Here is a 20,322-nt window from a genome sequence, read left to right on the forward strand (position 1 = left end):
CATATTTTCCAACTACTGATCCTTCCACTTTGATCCCAACCTTTGCATTCCAATCACCATTAATGAGCAATACATCGTGACTGCATGTTTGATCACTTTCAGATTGAAAAAGTTGGTAGAATTCTTCTATTTCATCTTCACTGGCTTTAGTGGTTGGTGCATACATTTGAATAATAGTGGTATTAACTAGTCTTCCCTGCAGGCGCATGGATATTATCCTATCACAGACAGCATTGTACTTCATGACTGATCTGTATATGTTCTTTTTGACAATTAATGCAACACCATTCCTTTTCAATTTGTCATTCCCAGCCTAGTAAACCATGTGGTTGTCAGATTCAAAATGTCCAATACCAGTCAATTTCAGCTCACTAATGCAAAACGTTCTTAGGTGATTCTAATATACCACCAAAGTTAAGGACTACCAATCTAGTTATCAACTAGTTGAAAACACAATCTGTCAGCTGCTGAAAAGAGAGGCCTCAGTTTTAAACCATACCCCACACTTTGGTGGCTATGCTTTTAGTTTCCTGGAATCTTTAATAAATTATGGATATTTGTTAAGTTATTAAGGAGCCTTGTTAGTTATTAAGGAGCCTTGTTGACTCAGGGGGTTAAGCATTAAGTGTCTAACCAAATGTCAGCTGTTGAAACCCACCAACCATTCCATGGAAGAAAGATGAGATGTCTATATGAAGTAAGAATCTAGAAAAATTAGAAAGTTGTTTAAAAAAAAAAAAAAAAAGGAACACGTTAAAATCAGTATTCTGAGAGTTGTTCTTAGTAAATACTGTAAAGTCAGCTCTGACTCATAGTGGCCTTATAAAGGGTTTTCAAGGAGCAGCTGGTAAGTTTGAGCCATCAACCTTTAGGTTAGCCCAGTGCTTATCCTACAGAGCCACACCAATAACATTCTAGGCCTTAGTGACCTGAAATGGACTGGTATTGGTCATTTTGAATTGTTCAGTTTTATGATCTTGTATGCCCAGGATGATATATTGAAGAGGAATGGTGTCACATTTGTGGTCAAATGAGCAGTTCAAGATCTATGCTAAAGTGCAGTGTTGTTAATGATAGATTAAAATCTATACACATACAAGGAGTTCTAGTTAATATCACCAGTATTAAAATTTATTCACCAACAAGTAAAACCAAAGGCAAAGAGACTGGAGATTTTTTACCAACTTCTTCAGTCTAAAATTGATCAAACGTGCAACCCAGACGCATTGATAATTATTGCTGATTTGGAATGTGAAAGTTTGAAACAGACAAGAAGAATCAGTAGCTTAAAAATAAGGCCTGATTATAGAAATGACACAGAAGATTGCATGATAGTGTTTTGTAAAGTCAATAACTTATTTATTGCAGTTACTTTTCTTCAGCAACATGCAAAGTGACTATACAGGTGGACCTACCAGATGGAATACACAGGAATCAAATTGACTATATCTGTGGAAAGGGATTTCTGATGTGACACTATAGATCAGTACTGAACTGAGGACCACAAGGTTGGCAGTTCAAATCCACCAGCTGCTCCGTGGAAATTCTATACAGAGTCACTAAGTGTTAGAACTGACTCAATGGCACTTGACAAAAACAACAACATCAGTGGAAAGGGACAGACTTATGGTGTGGTGCTGTAGGATCAGCACTGGACTTTTAACCACAAAGTTGGCAATTCAAACCCACCAGCTGCTCCTCAGAAGCCCTATACAGGTCGTTATGATTTGGAACTGACTCAACAGCAGTTAACATCAACAACATGGAAGGAGACAATGGAGTAGTTCAATATCACAGTCAGAATAAGGCCAAGGGCTGATTGTGGAGCAGACAATCAATTGCTGACATGCAAGTTCAACTTGAACATGAAGAAAATGTTAAAAACTCTACAAGAGCCAAAATACAAACTTGAGAATATTCCTTTTGAATTTACAGACTATCTCAAATTTTTGAATCATTGATAACCAGACAAGTTGTAGAATGACAACAATGAAGGGCATCATAAATAAAGAAAAAGGCCATTATAAAGGAAAGAGAAGACCAAAATGGACAACAGAAGAGACTCTTAAACATATCCTAGAATGTAGAGCAATTAAAGCAAATGCAAGATATGATGAAGTAAAAAAGGTTGAACAGATTTCAAAGGGTGGCTCAAGAAGAAAAAGCAAAGTATAATGAAATGTAAAAAGACCCGAAGTTACAAAACCAAAAGGGAAGAACACACTCAGTATTTTTGAAACTGGAGACTGAAGAAAAATTCAAGCCTTAACTTATAATGATGAAGAACTCTATGGGCAAATATTGAACAACACAGGAAGAACATGGAAGGAATACACAGTCACCTTACCTAAAATAATTGGTGGATGTTCAGCCATTTCAGGATGTAGCGTATGATCAACACCTTAGAGTACTGAAGGAAAAAACCCACACTGCACTAAAGGTATTAGAAAAACAGGGTTCCAGGTATAGATGTAGGACAAACTGAAATACTTCAACAAATGGATATCATGCTGGAAGTGTTCAATTGTCTATGCCAAAAATTTTGCAAGAAAGTTACTTGGCCAATCCTGGAAGAAAACCATATTTTGCCCATTCCAGAAAGGAGTCCTGGTGTGGCACTGCAGGTTAATGTGCTGGGCCGCAAAGTTGGTTTGATCCACAAGGTCAGCAGCTCAAGCTCACCAGCTGTTCTTTGGTAACCCTATACAGGGTCACTATGGGCCAGAACCAACTTGACGGCACTTAACAATAGAAATAACAAAGAAAGGTTATCAAACATAATGTGGAAATTATTGAACAATATCATTAATATCAAACACAAGTAAACTTTTGCTGAAGATGATTTAAAAATGATTGCAGCAATACAAAAGGAAGGCACTGACAGAAATTCAAACTGGATTCAGAAGAGGACCTAGAATAGACATATCATTGCAGATGGTTCTTGACTGAAAGAAGAGCATAAATTTGACTATGCAAAGGCATTCAGCTGTGTGGATCGTAACAAATTATGGATAACACTACAAAAAATAGGAATTCCAAAATACTTAATTGTGCGTATATACAACCTGTACATAGAACAAGAGGCAGTCGTTTGAACAAAACAAGGGGCAACTTTGTGGTTTATAATCAGGAAAGGAATAATAACCGTATTTATTAAATATGCATTCTCAGAAACTAATCCAAGAAATTGTACTATATGAAGAATGTGGCATCAGGATTAGAGGAAGCCTCATTAACAACCTGTGCCATGAACATGACACAACCTTGCTAGCCCAAAGCTAAGAGGATTTGAAGTTCTTTCCGGTGAAGATCAAAGAATACAGTCTTAGCATGGATCACAACTCAAAATAAGGACGTAAAAAATCCTTACAACTGTATCAATAAGCAACATCATGATAAATGATTGAAAGATGAAGTTGGCAAAGATTTCATTTTGCTTAGATCCACAATCAATGCCCATGGAAACAGAAGTCAAGAAATCAAAGGACATATTGCATTGGACAAATCTTCTCTTTAAAGTGTTAAATAGGAGTCCTGGTGTGGTGCTGTGGGTTAATGTGCCACACTGCAAATCCATTGAAACAGCAAGATCGGTGGTTCAAGCTCACCAACCACTCCTTGGAAACCCTATACAAGGTCACTATGGGTTGGAACCAACCCCATGGCACTTAACACCAACAAAGTGCTAAATAGTGATAATGTCATTATGAAGATTTAAGTTAGCCTGACCCAAGTCATGATATTTTCAGTTGCTTCATGCATGTGAAAACTGAAGTGTCAATAAGGAAGACGGAAGAAGAATGAATGCCTTTGAATTATGGTGTTGATGAGGAACATTGGATATATTATAGGCTTCTGGGAGAAAGAAAAATTCTATCTTGGAAGAAGAACAGCCAGAATGTTTCTTAGATGCCAGCATGGTGAAACTTAATCTCATTTATTTCAGTTATATTTTCAGGTGGAACCAGCCCCTGGAGAAGATCATCATGCTTGGTAAAGTAGCAAAAAAAGAGGAAGACCCTTAATGAGATGGATTGACACAGTGAGGGCAACAAACAAAATGGGTCCAAACAATGCAACTATTGTGAGGATGGTACAGGATTAGGCTGTGCTTCATTCTGTTGTACAAAGCGTTGTTTTGAGTCAGAATAAATTTGATGGCACCCAACAATCTGGTGTGGTACTCTGGGTTAATACACTGACAGCAAGGTCAGTTTGAACCATAAGTTTGGTGGTTCTAGCTCACCAGCTGCTTAACTGACTCAACAGCACTTAACAACGACAACATGTAATTTTCAATACAAGTGAAGACATTCTCGGTGTTCTGTGAGGTACCATGTAAATGAAACTGATTTCTTTTAGCTTTAAAGTCTGAATTGCTTTCCTAGACGGTGAACCTACAGGATTATTCTGTTATCTTTTGTATTCATTGGTAAAGTGGGGCCTGGCACCTTCGCAAGAACTTCTTCAGCTAAAACTGATTTGAACCTTTGGGCTATCCCCACTTGTGGCTTTATAATGTTTCATAAACAGCAGATAGAAATTCACTGGAATTTGCCACAACGTGAGCAGGAACCAGGGGTGAAGCAGTGTTGGGCTCATCTGCAGAGTGACCTTTTATCCAAGTTTTCTACCCATCAGGGAGCAAGTGTTTCAGCCCAGATTTCAATTTTGGGCAAAGTACTGAATTCTATTATGTAAGAACTGGGCAATGCAGGAAGGGAGTAAAAGAAGGATGCTTCCCTTTACACTGGAGGGGTGGTGGACAGATGATGGTCAACAAATTTTTAATGTAACATTTCACCAGGGAGCTGCTCATTCATGGAAGCCTCTTCTTTGAAGTTGCCCCTAATGATTTCCATTATTTAAGGTTGTATGTGCCTTAACATTGTTTTAGGAGCGCTGATGGTTCTGTGGTAAAAGTCTGACCTTCCTTACAGGTTCAGTTCCTGGACCAATGCACCTTGTATGCAGCCACCACTTGTGGGTCAGGTTTATACACAGCTGTGATGATGAAAGGTTTCATCAGCCCTTCCGGATTAAAACAGACTATGAATAAAGGCATGGTGATCTACTTTCAAAACTCATCCACTGAAAACATATCACAGTGATTTGATCCACAGCAGAACATGGGATGTTTCAGGACTTGGTAACTTTTCATTCTGTGTGCGTGGGGTTGCTATGAGTCAGAGACTGACTTTATTGGTGGCTCTCATGTTGATCAGTACCCAAATATTAAGACCTGGCCTTCTGTCATCTCACAATGCTCCATACTGTCATGTCAGCTGCGGAGCTGTGTAATACTTAAGCCTCCTCACCTGTGAGACCTCCAGAAGCTGAGCTGGCAATGATAAGATCCTTCACCTTTGCAGTCCCAGTGCTATGGTAGCAACTGGTGCCTGTAAATCCACAATCCCTTATGCACACTTTCCAATCCAAAAAGATCTGAAAGTTTTCTAATAACTAATTTTTCTGCAAGATCTGGGCTCTGTGTTGTTAGAAAAGTCTAAATGTAGTCACAAGGCAGAAACACTAGACTCTAATCATAAAATAGAAGATATATTAAAAGATGTTGCCTTGTAGCAAGCTCCTGGACACAAAAGAAGCAGTTTCCATTCTGAGGTGGGATCAGGGAAGAGGTGATCCTTAGGTTAGTACTCAATTATAAATGGGATTCCCAAAGGTGAGATAGTGGGAAATAGACAGTATAGAGCAACTTTTCATAGACATATCTGTTCTATTTCCAAGAAGTTTTTAAGCTTTCTCTGGACTGGTGCAAGAATAATTTCTTTTAGAAGTCTCAGCATGAGACTGGTCCCTATGAGCTTAAAGATATCCCGTATGTCCAACTTTTACAAGATACTATAACACTTATAACTTCTGATACAAACTACTGCTACTCCTCCCCTCAGTACACGGATCCACGAGTCACTGCAGCATCTAACAGAACTTACAAACTGTCAAGTAAGTGATTCACACAGTTGTTTTTATTGTTAAGAGACGTCAAGTCGGTTCCGACTCATAGGGATCCTGTATAGGGTTTCCAAGGAATGGCTGGTGGTTTGGAACTTCTGATCTTACAGTTCATGGCAACCTTTCAGTCCAGTGCATTATTTTACAGTGCTACACCAGGTCTCCATCACAGTTGTAGGAGCTCCCAGTTCCCAAATTTGAAGTTCAGGTGTCAGTCTCAAGTATTCCTCTAACACATGTGGTTGCAGTTGCTGAGGAACCCAAGTAGTCAGATCAGACACCAGCCTGTTGTTTCACAAGGCTCTGGATGCAGGTGAATCAGGGCAAACAACAGGCTGTAAAACTCAAGAACTAGAGATCACAGGGAGATGAGTCAGACCCAGAGCAAGAGAGTGAACTTTGCCAAAGCATTCCTATATATCAGCTATAGATCACACACTTGAGACACACATTCTAGTAAGGTGGGGACTTAAGATAAATCACACTTCAATCCTGCCAGATTAACACAACAAAGGATTCACCCCAAAATGGGACTATAAACACAGGGATAGAAGCTAGGATTTACAATACATCATATAGAAGACAGATATTGCTAGGAAGGCCAAAGTAAGTAACTAACTGCTCTGCAGGCGCTCCTCCAGTTCCTTTTCTTTCATTCTTGTCATATGGATCAGTAAAGGTATTATGAGAAAGAAACACTTTCTCAAGTGGACACAGAAAATTGTCAACTCTCCATATCAACCTGTTGGTGGGATCCTGCTTTGTCTCCATGATGGTTGTGATTAAGAGCACTGTGATCCATAGAATTCTCATTGGCCGATTTTCGGAGGTAAATCACGACACCTTTTTCCTAGTCCTTGTTAATCAGAAAACACTGCTAGCACCTGCAGTTGCCAGGGCAACATGCAAGCCACCGTTTGTAGATGCTGGTTGTATAGGAAGTGTATTGACCAGGAATTGAACTGGATCTCCTACATGAAGGCAACAATTCTACCACTGAACCTGAATAGAGTCATCCTAGTTTGCAGGAAATAATTCAGGGCTTTTCACGTTGACTGGGTTCAAGAATAGTTTCTTACCGCCTAATGCCAAAATTGTATGCTTGAAGAAAATTGAAGTTGCAATTGATCTGTTACATACATAATTTGCCACCATATTTTTTTTTAAGAATATAGTTTTATGGATAGATGAAAATATAACATGATATTCAATGCCAGCTTGTCCTTGACTGTCATTAAGTAGTATTGAAGGCAGTATTGCACCACTGGTCTAATCTAGCAACCTCTGTTTCCTTTCCCTACTTAGAGAGTCTTGGTCTTCTGAGAACTCCCCAGCTGCCAAGCTGTGGAGCAGAGACAGAACAGGATTACAAGCTTTTAAAAGGTGTAAATACCAAGAAGGTAGAGAAGGCATTCCTGTGTAACAGAAGGAGACTTGTAGGCATAGATATTAAAGACAGAAAAAGACATATTAGATCAATCCCCTCCCTTGAGCCAGGACAGGGGAAGTAATGAAGGCACACAGTCCCTCACTCCTCAGTCACTGAGGGAAAACAACACTCACACTTTCTTTACTAGCTCCTGGGGCAGCTGAGGCTCTCTTTTCTATCCGTTGGGCCATAATTGACAGTAATGCTGACAACACCACATCTTCAAAATTATTTTCCCTTTACATTGTACAAAGCAGAATGAAAATAGCATCTCATCACAGTATCACAAAATCCTAATGAAGCATCAGCATGATTAGAATTCTCTTCATATCACAGATGAGGGAGCTCCAAGTGAATGAGGGTGCTGGGAGTTCACATAGAGTGCCCTATTAGAATGAGTCCAACGAGAGCCCTGTTCCCTGAGCCTAGGCGGCTGCTTCCTCTGTGGTATGGGAGAAAAGGATTCATTTGTATAAGTCTCCTGACCATTTGCTGTTATTTGCTGTCTAGTGGGTTCCTACATTTGGTGACCTTATAGATCACAGAACAAAACGTTGCCCAATCTCATGTCGTCTTCATGAACTCTAGTCCAATGCTACTGACCATAAAAACAAAAGAAAAGGAAAAGCTCTTCCAGCTTGTAGTGACCCTATATAGCAAAGCAGAACTGTTCTATTGTGTTTCAGAGGTTGTGAAGCTTTCTGTGAGCAAAAAGTCTCATCTTTCTCCTGCTTAGCATCTGTTGGGTTTGAAAAGATGACCTTGTGTTTAGCAGTTCCTTGCTTGTCACTATGGCACCAGAGAACACTTGTTAGCAGTTTAACGCCCCCCTCCCCCAAAATCCTGAAGTAGTGAAAAGTGTTTTCAAAAGTGTGTTAATTTGTGTGTGGGAAGAAAATCTTCAGAGCCAAATATTTTAGGAAAAACTTAAGTCGACTTCTTCACTGCAGAATTTCTCTAAGTCTGTAGTATACTACTATGATCATGAGTCTTCAAGAGTAGAAGGAGGATGTAGTTATTTCCCCAAAATTGCTTGACCAAGATTCCCTTGTTGCAGAGTGGCTTGAGTGGAAAACACTTTACGGAATACTGGATTGGAACTAGGAACAAGTGGCTACTTTTTTATTAACTACTCAGCTCCAGGCAACCCACTCCAAGAGGAACACAGAAAATCTTGGAGGGAAAGAGACAAAAACCTAAAATCTATAAAAATGACTAAGAAGAAGCACATTTTAATGACTGGCAACGTTTTTTAAACTCGATGTTAAAATATTTAAGCATATTAGGGGAGTTTGTACATAGTGGAGCATCTAGGTGGTAAACAGTGTAATACCTAGTTAATGTACTCTAAACCAAAAAGTTGGAGGTTTAAGTTTACCCAAAGGTGCTTGGAAGAAAATTCTGGAGATCTATTTCTGAAAACTCAGCCATTGAAAATCCTATTGAATACAACAAGAGAGAGGTTGGCAGAAGAATGAACAGGGAGGAATACAGGGTTAAACCCATTCAGCCTGTGTATCTGTCCATGTAGCTACCCATAGAACACTGTTGTTACATCGTTGTGGTTGTGTATATAGCAGAATTTACCTTTTAACCCTTGTTAAAAGTGGGAGTATATCCATTGTTGTTGTTGTTGTTAAGTGCCATCGAGTCGGTTCTGACCCATAGCGACCCTGTACAGGGTTTCCGAGGGTGTAAATCTTTATGGGAGTAGAAAGCCTCATCTTTCTCCGGCGGAGCAGCTGGTAGTTTCGAACCGCTGACCTTACGGTTCACAGCCCGATTCGTAACCACTACGCTACCAGAGCTCCTTAAATACCCATAAATACATAAGGGTTTGACCGCAGATATTTGTACACAGTGTGCTGCAAGCACACCTATGAATCTCTATCCACTGCCTGCCTACCTCTATCCACTACTCTGAAAGAAATCACATTAGAATATTTTGGATAGAGTGTAAGAAAATGTTGACGAAAACTCAAAGTTATATAAGAAACCAGTCTTACTGGTCAGAAAGAGACTGGAGGAACCTGAGACTTTGGCCCAGGTCACTCTTTAGTTCTGGAGCAGAACTCACACTTGGAGCCCAATTTTCAGCCAAACAGTAGATAGGTGTATAAAGAGGACAACACCACTGAAAAGGTCTGCTCACCACAGAATGGTCAACCCCTCAAGATTAAATGGCAACATTTTTCAAAAGGACAAAATTCAAAAGGGTTGGGGGAAAAAGGATGGAATGGAAGTAAGAAGCACAGGGAGGAAGTAAGATAACTGCTGTCACATGGAGGGGATTGTAATCACTGAGATGAATCACAGTGTATCACTTATTGGATGTAAAACTGATGATCTACTCTGGGAGCCTTCACTCAATTTACAACAAAAAGATTCAAAAAAAAAAAAAGAGAAAAAAAATCCTATTGAGCCCAGTTCTCCTATGACGTACAGGGGGTCGTTATGAGTCAGGGTGGACTCCATGGTGATTGGCCACTGGTACAAAATGTGGTGTTCTGAGGGACTGTTCTTAAGAGTAGAAAGTGCAGAACTGGGCTTGTAGAATCAGCAGTGGATAAGCCACTGCATGATGTAGACCCAGAATTCCAGAGTTATCAGACAGAATCTGCCAAAGCTAAGGAGGATGAGGTTGGAGGTTGGACCCTGCTTTGGGGTCAGGGACCAGATGTAATCACCTATGCAGATTACTTCTGGCCTGGGCTTCTGTAATAACAAGCATTTTCTGCCAAAGCAGGTGAAATGAAATGAGTCTGTGTGACAAAGGGGAGAATAGAGACCTTCAGAAGTTGACCCAAATGGGAAGTGGGGGTAGAAGCGAGAGAAGGGCAGGCAGAGAAGGACCCAGAATCAGAGACATTTTAAAAGGTCCTAGTGCCATTAGATGGAAAGCTACTCTGTGGGAAGCTGACTGCCTCATTACCTTGGTGCCAGCCATCTCTGACCCTTACGTCCTTTGCTGCCTACAGGAAAAGACCTCAACACCTCATAGTCTCAATGCCTACGTTTAAGGAGTCTCCCTTGATCTCACTGGTCCTGACCTTTCCTCAGTGAAGAGCTGGGCAGGCAGTGTGGGAAGAGGGTAAGGGAACTGGAAGAGTAGCAAGGACAAAATAAAGGAAATAATGAAGGGTGTGCAGCCCCAGGGATGGGCTTCTTGCAAAATCCAGTTTCATTAAATAGAGAAAGGTGGTTGAAAAAATTATATTCAGTCATTGTTATAATTTCAAAGTCAGAAGCATGCCTTGATTTCAAAGAACCTGTGTGTATGACTTTCTGTTCTGTCTCTCTTTTTTCTTAGGTAAGTGACATTTCTTTCATTCTGCTCATCCCCAAGGCAAAGTTGGATGTTTTTTAACGTAGGAAAAAAAAAAAAAGAAAGAAAAGAAACGGGGAAGGTGTAAAGAGGTGGAACTCACACAGGGGCAACACAGGTAGGTACCATGCAATTAACCATTCTCTACCAAGGGAGGTAAGGAGAGGCTTGTCCTGTCAGAGCTGATGGTGAAAGCCCACCTCCAGGACTGGTGGCAGGCAGGTGAGGGCCTGGTGTGGCCTTTGTGATGGAGATTTGCTTTGCTCTTTGGAAGTACACTTATAGAATGGATGGCTTGTATGGTGTTGTTCAAGGTCTTTCTGTAGTGAATTTAAAGTCTGAAATGATTTGTGGTTTTGCAAACTAGTTTTGTGGATTGGCTAGTATAATGAGGGGATGTAGAAGACAAAGTAGGGGAAATCTGTTTACACTCAGAGGGGGAGAATTGAAACATTCTGAGGAAGATTAGCATGCCTCTTACATTGGGACTTCAAACTGCTTGAAAATTTGGGGAAAAAGGGGAGATTGGTGGGGAAAGTGATATCTTCTGGTATATCAAGAATCATTTACTTAATTTTTAGGTCAGCTAGTCACTGTCGACTTATTTTTCTGTTCCTCCTTGGTCACAGAGACTGGGGACAGTTCTTTTCTCCTTAGCATGAAGCAGAGTTGAGTTTTCTGAGACTGGATACTGATTTGTCGTTATAATTACTTCACATGTTCTTGCTCAGTTAAAGAAGGCATTTTGATGTTCAAGACTAGTTGGGCTTTCTTTTGCTCTTAAGCTCATTTGTTTTCTTTAAGATTAAAATGGGACTGCTTTTCTTATACTGTTTCCCTATAAATTGCTAATGTTGCACTGGAATAATTGATTCATGACCCTGGCCCATATGTATTTGCTATAATCTTTGAAAGAGAACTATGTGAAAAAGTCTATTTAAATAAATGTAGTCTGGGAACAGAAAACTTAATTCAATAAAATGTTTTATCTAAAATATGCAGTTCTTATGTTCAATTAAGGGACAGGAACATAAACTATTGGAGGATGGGTTGAGAGAAAAGGGAGAAAGTTAGAAACAACATTGATTTAAATATATCAGAACCCTGAGAATAAAAGATTTCATACATATTTACATATAAGAAAAATCTGTAGACTTTAGAAATTTTAAAAGGAAGGAAAATTTCCAGAATGTATCATTAAAGATATTCAACTCCTGTTCTAAAGTTGGGATGCACAGATGCTCTTTTAAACCTCTTTTCCTACCTATCAACAAAGTGGAGCAGGTTGGGGAAGAATGGAGAGGGTAGGGAGAAACAAGATCAAAACTCAGATTCCTCCTCCAAAATGTGAAGTTTCATTATATACGGAAAATTGAAAAACATCTCTCTATGTGATATAATATTCCAATTATGTAGTCTTTTATCAAATTGTCACTAGAGACATTGTGACTCATGTTACATTTTTGTAACTGTAGACGCCCCTGGGAAGGCTTCTGGGTATATGCCTTGTATAATGCGGAAATTAAGCTGCCATCTACCTGGATCCAGCCCAAGCTCCAGCTCGGCATTGCCCCCACCCTGCTTTGAGTACAAAGACAACTACTTCCAAGAAGCAACCCTAAAAAATTGTCTAATAAGGCATTACAAAAAGGCATTACAAAAAGCCACAAAACTTTTAATAGCCCCTTGGTCACAAAATGTAGATTTGACTTTGATACCTTTGGATAGAGTCTAATTAAATTACTGAATTACTTGAAAATTCATGCTTTTTCTTGAATTTGTCACCAGAATAAGAGTTGTCATAAAATTTGTTACTCTTCTTGATGCTCCAACTTTTGTGCATATGGCAGGAGGTGGGCAAACTTCGACGGGGCAGCGTTAGATGCTTTACTTTGTCCTGTTAGCTCAGGGACAGGGAATGGTGGAGGCGCCCAAGTTGTTGTGATGAATGAAGTCAGTGTTTCCAAATGTCTTACTAATATGAAGGTGCTCTAAAGTATATAGGTGCATGTGCTGTATTTGAATATTTTTTCATATGCTTTGATTCTCAGAACCAGGAGAATAAAATTCTATTTGCACTTGCCTTAAAAACAACACATTCTCCAGCACTGCTGTGCCCTTGTGGGGTATGATGACAAAGGGGTGCTACATGCACACAAGCATACACACACAACACATACTGACACTTGCATGTTCTCACACAGATGCATATTTATAGATACATACACACCAAGCTGTGATTTTGCCTCTGGAAGGTGACACAGAGTGAGGACATTCCTCAGAGTTAGCTCAGTCCTCTCAGTACTGTTTCCCAAGATCTGTAAGTTCTGTCTCATCACCACCATTCTCACCAACTCCTCACCCAGTCACAGTATTTAACTTCATAGCTTGGTTGTCAAGAGCACCAGGTTTTTAATTTGTTTTGAAATCTATTGATCTAACTGCCTTCCCAACTCCAGTGGCCCCGGTAGATCCAGTTAATCATTTTGTGTCCCAGCATTGATCTTTTCCCCTCCACTTCTCTTTGTACCCAACTTCTGTGGCCTTCGTTGACCTCCTCTGACTATCTGTATTAGACCCAGCCTGGAAGGAGAGCAAAACTTCATGTGCTTCTTGAACAATGGGATCTGTAGTCTTTAGGAAGCGCAAGTGAGCGGACAATGGGTTGTATGCAGTAGCTTCTAGTAGAGACTGAAACAAAAGAATGTATTTTATTTAATAGCAATTGAGCCTGCTTTGGGGCTACTGGAATCCCCATATTTTAGAGAAACAGTCACTTTATTAAAAATATTTGAAGCTAAACTTTACTGAATTTCAGACACCATGCTAAACATTGCATACACACATAAACACATTGTACTTTCCAAACAATCCTCTGATGTAAGGTTTACAATCCTCTCTTAATAAACAAGGAAATTGAGGCTGAAAGAAATGAGATAATTTGTCCAAGGACACTTGACATTGAAGCCTGTTTAGGAATGTGTGTCTCTCTAACTATAATATTCATGGCATTCATTGCTTATATACTATTAAGAATATTGTTGTTATTAAGTGCCATTGAGTCAGTTCCCACACATAGCCACCCAGTATAGGGCTTCTAAGGAGTAACTGGTGGCTTTGACCCACCAACCTTGTGGTTAGCAGTCCAGTGCTTATCCTACAGCGCCATACCAGGACCCCCATTAAATTTTTATTTTCACTCAATAGAGGAGGTTAGGGAAACAAGAAAAGTCTTTAAACCAAGCCAGGCTGCCTTTTTCTATTTGTTCAGATGAACCAAACCCCGGATCATGTATACCCTCTCTGGACAGGGTCTGGAGGAGGCAGAAAAAGTAGGTGACAAAGAAATGGATGCAGATGTAGAGGAACTAAGTTTGAGACCTGAATCTGCTTTTAATTTTCTGTGTGCTCTCAGGGAATTTATTTAATTCTCTGAGCCGCTTACATTATTAAAAAAAAAAAAAAAAAAAATCTGTTGTGTGTAAAATCTCATAAGCTTATTGTGAAGGCTAAATAGGGAAATAAAATCTATGAAAGGCTGTTCTTACCACAAGTAATTATTATCACTACCTGAGAAATCCCCTTTACTCTTGATTGCCATTCTTTAAATAGGTTGTTGTTGCAAGTGCTGTTGAGCTGACTCATAGAGACCCTGTATAGGGTTTCCAAAGAGCAGCTGACCCTACACCAAGAGCCACACCATGATTTTTCTTTAAGTATAGTTCTCAATTTTTCTCATGAAGTCTAGGATTTTTGCCCAAACTAGGAACAATTCTAAGCAGCTTTCTGAGTCTTTACTTCCTTTCAATCCCATGTCTAGTGAAGAATAAACATAACCTGCCAATCACTCAGAAATAAGCATATCAAGCTTCCCTCTTTCTCCAACTGTCTATTTTCAAGAGTCAGGAACCAAGTTAATAATCAGGCTCCATGTGTCTACACAGAGTCCTGGTGTGGTGCTGCAGGTTAACACACTGGACTGAAAGGTCCATAGGAACTACAGGATTGGCAGTTCAAACTCACCAACTTCTCCTTGGAAATTCTATACAGGGTCACTGAGTTAGAACTGACTCAATGGCATTTGACAACAACACTATGTTTCTACACAGGTGTTTCTTCATCTCATCGGTTACCTTGATAAGTTAGTAAAACAAAAGAAACCCAAGTAGATATGTGAAGAAACTTATTGTCCCCAAAAGTCAAAAGTTGTAGAACGTCGTTAGCAGGAAGATGATTCTTACTGGTTTTCACCATAATTTGGGATTTTAACATTTTCTTTTTGCAGCAATATTTAAGTCACACTTTCATATCTGTCACCATCTCTTACCAGCGTACTTGAAAGGAAAGATGATGAGAAAAGTGAAGGACTAAGATAACTTAAGGAGCTCTGGTAGCATAGTGGTTAGGAATCAGACTGTGAACTACAAGGTCAGCAGTTTGAAACTACCAGCTGTTCCGTAGGAGAAAGATGAGGCTTTCTGCTCCCATAAAAATTTACAGCCTTGGAAACCCTGTACAGGGTGGCTATGAGTCGGAATCAACTCCATGGCACACAACAACAACAACAAGAATATGGCTCAGTGCATCCTTGGAGTCACATGTTGCTGACTTCCAGCTCCTGGAACGGATGGCCTTTATGAATCTATTTGAGACTGGGGCCTGAAGCCAGGTAACTGGTCCCTATAGGCCATGCATGGGCACACGTACGGTGCAAGGATAACTGCTCTCTAGGTGCTGCAAGTGTTTGCCTGTGGCATTCAAACATTCCCCTCTCTCCCTCAGGGAAATTAAGAAGGGATCTCTTCCTAAGACTGAGACCTGGAGACAGCTGCTTTGTCTTACCTGGATTTCCCACATCTCATCTCTGGAAGGAGTTATCTTAATCCTGACATTTGCCAACCATTTAGAGTGAATACAGCTATTGTTGGGTCAGAAACATTCTGAGTATGCAGTGATTGCCCTATGTGGAAGGTATGGATCACATGGATAGTGAAGGGCAATGCGCTTTATCCAAACTACTTGATCGCAAAGTGAATTCACTAATGCATTCTGGGGTCTGGCCACACACAGATGCTCCCAGAGTCTGTGTGAAAAGGCAAGGCAGCAACTTAAATCCTTGCTCTGCTGTATTTGAGCTTTGGATCTTGTGTGTTACTATTTGGGCCCTCCATTTCCTTGTCTATATAATGGATCTGATATATACCTAACTGCCATTTCAAGAATTGTTGTTAAGTGCCGTTGAGTCAGTTCTGACCCGCTATAGGGCTTCTGAGGAGCAGATGGTGAGTTTCAACTGCCACCTTGGGGTTCAAACCAACCTTGCGGTCCAGGCTTTATCCTGCAATGCCACACAGAATTCCAGTATTTCAAGAATTAAGTGAGGCAAATGATAATTAAACAATTGTCAGACACTTAGTGCTCAATGTTTAGTTCTCTAATTCTTGCTATTTCTCTTAATAGTGATAAGAATAAAAAGTATTTGTAAGTTTTATTAATAGTAAATGTTAGTTATATATTTTCTTATTATGTAACAGGCATTGTGTTAAATATTTACTAAAGTTATTTTGCTGTTGTTGTTAAGTGCTGTTGAGTTGGTTTTGACTCATAGCGATCCTGTATAACAATTTGTGGATTTGAACCAGCGACCTTGAGTTTAACAGTCCAGTGCTGACTCTACAGCACCACATGAGGGCTCCTACAACTAGATGGTGGTGGGGGTTGTGTGCAACTCAGTCGGTTCTGACTCATAGCGAACCTGTATAGGGTTTCTGAGGCTGTAATTCTTTACTGGAACAGAAATTCTTATCTTTCTCCCAGGGGGAGACTGGTAGATTCAAACTACTCACCTTGTGCTTAGAAGCCTGACTCATAATCCACTACACTATCAGAACTCTGAAAGCTAGCTTGTTGTTGTTAAATGCCATTGAGTCAGTTCCAACTCATAGCGTCACTGGATAGCATTTCCAAGGAGTTCCTGGTGAATTTGAACAGCAGTCCTTGTGGTTCAAACCGATCTTGTGGTCCAGTGCTTATGCTACAGTGCCATGTTGTTGTTGTTGTTATGTGTCCTGGAGTCAGTTCTGACTCATAGCGACCCTGTACAGGGTTTCTAAGGCTGTAAATCTTTACAGGAGCAGAAAGACTCATCTTTCTTTCACAGAACACCTGGTAGTTTCAAACTGCTAACCCTGAGATTTGCAGCCCGATTCGTAGCTTATGCTAATTGAAGGCCAAAAATCTGTTCGCAGTGCTCAATAGTTAGGACTATTGAGTCCAATAGTCTATAGACCACAGGGTCTGAGTGAAGGCCCACAAGCCCGCTCCTCCTCATATGTCCTTGCCACCTTGTGGGGAAGGATTGCCTTGGATCACTGTTCACAAGTATGCCTAAGCCTCCTCTCCTGGCCCTGCTGCCTCTCTTACCATCTCTAAGAGGTTCCTAAAGTTCAGTCAAATTTACAGTACAGAACAACTCAGCCAAAATCAAAGAATTCATTTAAAATTATTTCTCATTAGTGAGGATGAAAAATTATTGATCATAAACATGTAATCTATTGCAGACACACATGACACAGGGAATCAATCACTCCTACCCAGTGACCTGGCATTCTGACGTGGAGCCCTGCATATCAGCACAATTGCCCACTCCAAAATGAGGATACATAGCACACACATGTGATTCTGATGTCCAAGCATAGTGAGCATCCATCAGAGGTGTACTGACGTCAGGGAGTCATGACCATCATTCCCATGGTGTTTTCATCAGCAACCAAGGCCATTCATCCCTTGGCCCCAGATTGGACTGAATCCAACAGAAATGAACAGACTCTTGGTAACTGATGCACAAATTAAATCCACAAAGGGTGATGTATAGTCTAGGTTTCCAGTGGAATAATGGCCATGAAGAAGACTACCCCTTTCAAGAACTGCCAGTATCAATCTTGCTAGGAAGCTGAGCTACTGATCAGAAAGATTCTTAGTGAGCAAAGACTTAAAGCTCAGGTTCTCTAGTATTTTCGGCCCCAATATATGTTAGAAACAACCTCCACTGGTAATCAGAAGTTGGTCTATTGTGCTTTTTTAAAGTTTTTATTGTGAATTTAGTGAAAGTTTACAGGGCAGAGCATCAGTTTTACAATCAACAAATCATATATTTTGTTTCATTACAATGGTTATAATCCCCTTCATGTACCATCAGTTAACAGTATTTTTCTCTATTCATTTTAGCTCTTTTTTTTTTTTTTTAAACACTCAAGCATGCATAATAATTTAAACCACTAAAGGGCACATTCTGCAAGTCTGTTGCCTGGCCACTAGCTCTCAGTCCCTCTCTTTCCATAAATCTAAAGACCTCAGCTGCTCCCTCTCTCCCTGTCCCTATCTCTGCCTCCATCTCTGGTGTCACTGCTTCTCTGGATAAGATCCCACATTCTGCTTGGGCTCTTCTCCTCTGATGGTCCTAGGGTCCTTTGTTTCTGGACTATAAGACTAACTACTAACAACTCCCCTGTTTTTGTTACAAAACTTCTACCTTTACAATTGTGACAGTCACAGTTAGTTATGATAGCAATTACTCACTATTGAATCATAAAAATCTTATCCCCATCTCTTTTTACCAGACCCATCTAGACAAGATGAAAACTATTCATTCAGTATTCTATCTTCCCCCTCACACTCTTAAATTAAGCTCCTTCTTGAAAGCTTGTAAGCTAGTTACTTCGTGCCTTTATCACCACCTCATTTTAGGTAGGCAATATCTAAGTTGCCTGTCCTTATCTACCCTGTATACAGAGGGGATAGCATTGATACTTGATGTGAAGTACTCCTTCCCTCTCTGTTGGTGTTTTGAGCTACTACATCCATGAATATAGGTCAAGGTCATCAAATAGTAGCAATTTACCCTTATTTCTTTTATCAAAATGTGTGGGTTTTTTTTTTTTTTTTCTGTAGTCAAGTTCTGATTATCAAGCCATCAAGGCTAGGTCAGATGGGTACAATCTGCAAGTTTGGGTGTTCTTATGCATTTTCCTTCACTGCATGGCCACTCCACTGGATGCTTCATTCTCAGTTCTAGCCCTCTGTGGCTATGTCCTTGTCCATGGGCTCATGTGTCCCCAGGTCTCACCACACTTTGGACCAACCATCCCTTCCTCTTCTCTCTCTCATCTCCAGGTCAATGGGAGTCTATGGAACATGGTTAAACTCAGCCCATTTCTTCATTGCTGTCTATTATGCTTTTCCATAAGGGACTCAGGGCTGGCTACTGTAGGCTCTCAGTAGTAGAGGTGGGTTTTACTGGTCCCTGCATCATGTCCCATTGCCTTATCCCTCAGGATCATAGTGCTAGGCAGTGAATAGGCTTGAAAGATGACTTATTTGCTTGTGTCACCACAACTTTTGCCCCTGTTTGAAATTCCTCAATGTAAGAGTGTTCTTTTATACTTAAACAGGAGGCTTGAAACTCCTCAACTAAACTCACAAGGCCCTGCAGGTTCTGGCCTCCGTCCGCTTCCTTCCTGCTCATGCTTTCTGTGCTCCAGGTACAGGACCATTTCACTTTTCTCTGGTCTGTGGTGCTTCTGCCTAGAAATCATTTCTGGTCTCTTCTCTCTTCTCACCTGGGTGACTGATACATCCTTTATAGCACAAATCAAGATCCTTCCTCCGGGAGTCTTCCTGGTCCCTAAGTTGGGTCTTGATCTCTGATAGGTTCTTTGTCCTCAGTGTACTTAAATTTATACTTAACCATTTATTTGTGATTTGATTCTGGCACCCCAATTCGCTCCTTACAATACGCCCAGCACCAGGATAAATGTGGACACTGATCCTGGTCATGAGGGACCCAGAAAGACATCCATGCCCCACAGCAGCTAACTTATTCAGCATCAGTAATCTCTGAACAGGGCTACACCCAGGAGCACATCTCTGAACCTGTTTCTATGGGTAACTCTTTCAGGAAAGGCATATGACTTACTCTCAGTGATGAATCATCCTAAACCTTGAGTGATTGAATGATTTTCTCCCTGACCTCACATAAGAACTACCTGGACAGCTATAAAATTTAAAAGTACAGGTGCCCTTGCCGGGGTCCAGAGGTTCCCATTCAAATGCTCTGGGTGAGACCTGAGCATCCTCAGGGCTTACCACTCAGTGCCTTCAGAGTGAGGGCTAATACCCTGGAGACAGCCCCTCCCCCTCCATTGCCTATACTTTGATTCATTTATTTCTGAGGACTCTCTATTCCAAGTACTAAAGAGCAGCAGCTCACTATTCTAACTTCTTCTTCAACATCATGAGTCTCCATCCTTACAATGTCAAGAGACATCTATTGTCATTCCTATTTTATGGATCAGAAACTGTAGTCCAGAAAGCTTAGGTATCTTGTGCAAGGTCACACAATGCCCATACAAGAAGATAGACTTTGAACTCATGATGATCTAACTCTAGAGTGTAGCCTATTAGACGCTGTTGTTGTTCAGTGCCACCAAGTCGGTTCTGACTCATAGTGATCCTGTATAGGGCTTCTATATCATATATCACCTTAACTTCTTTTGGTTGGTTGGTTATGTGCCGTGGAGTCGGTTCTGACTCACAG

This window comes from Chrysochloris asiatica, unplaced genomic scaffold (assembly GCF_000296735.1).
Source record: "Chrysochloris asiatica unplaced genomic scaffold, ChrAsi1.0 scaffold00158, whole genome shotgun sequence".
NCBI lineage: Eukaryota > Metazoa > Chordata > Mammalia > Afrosoricida > Chrysochloridae > Chrysochloris > Chrysochloris asiatica.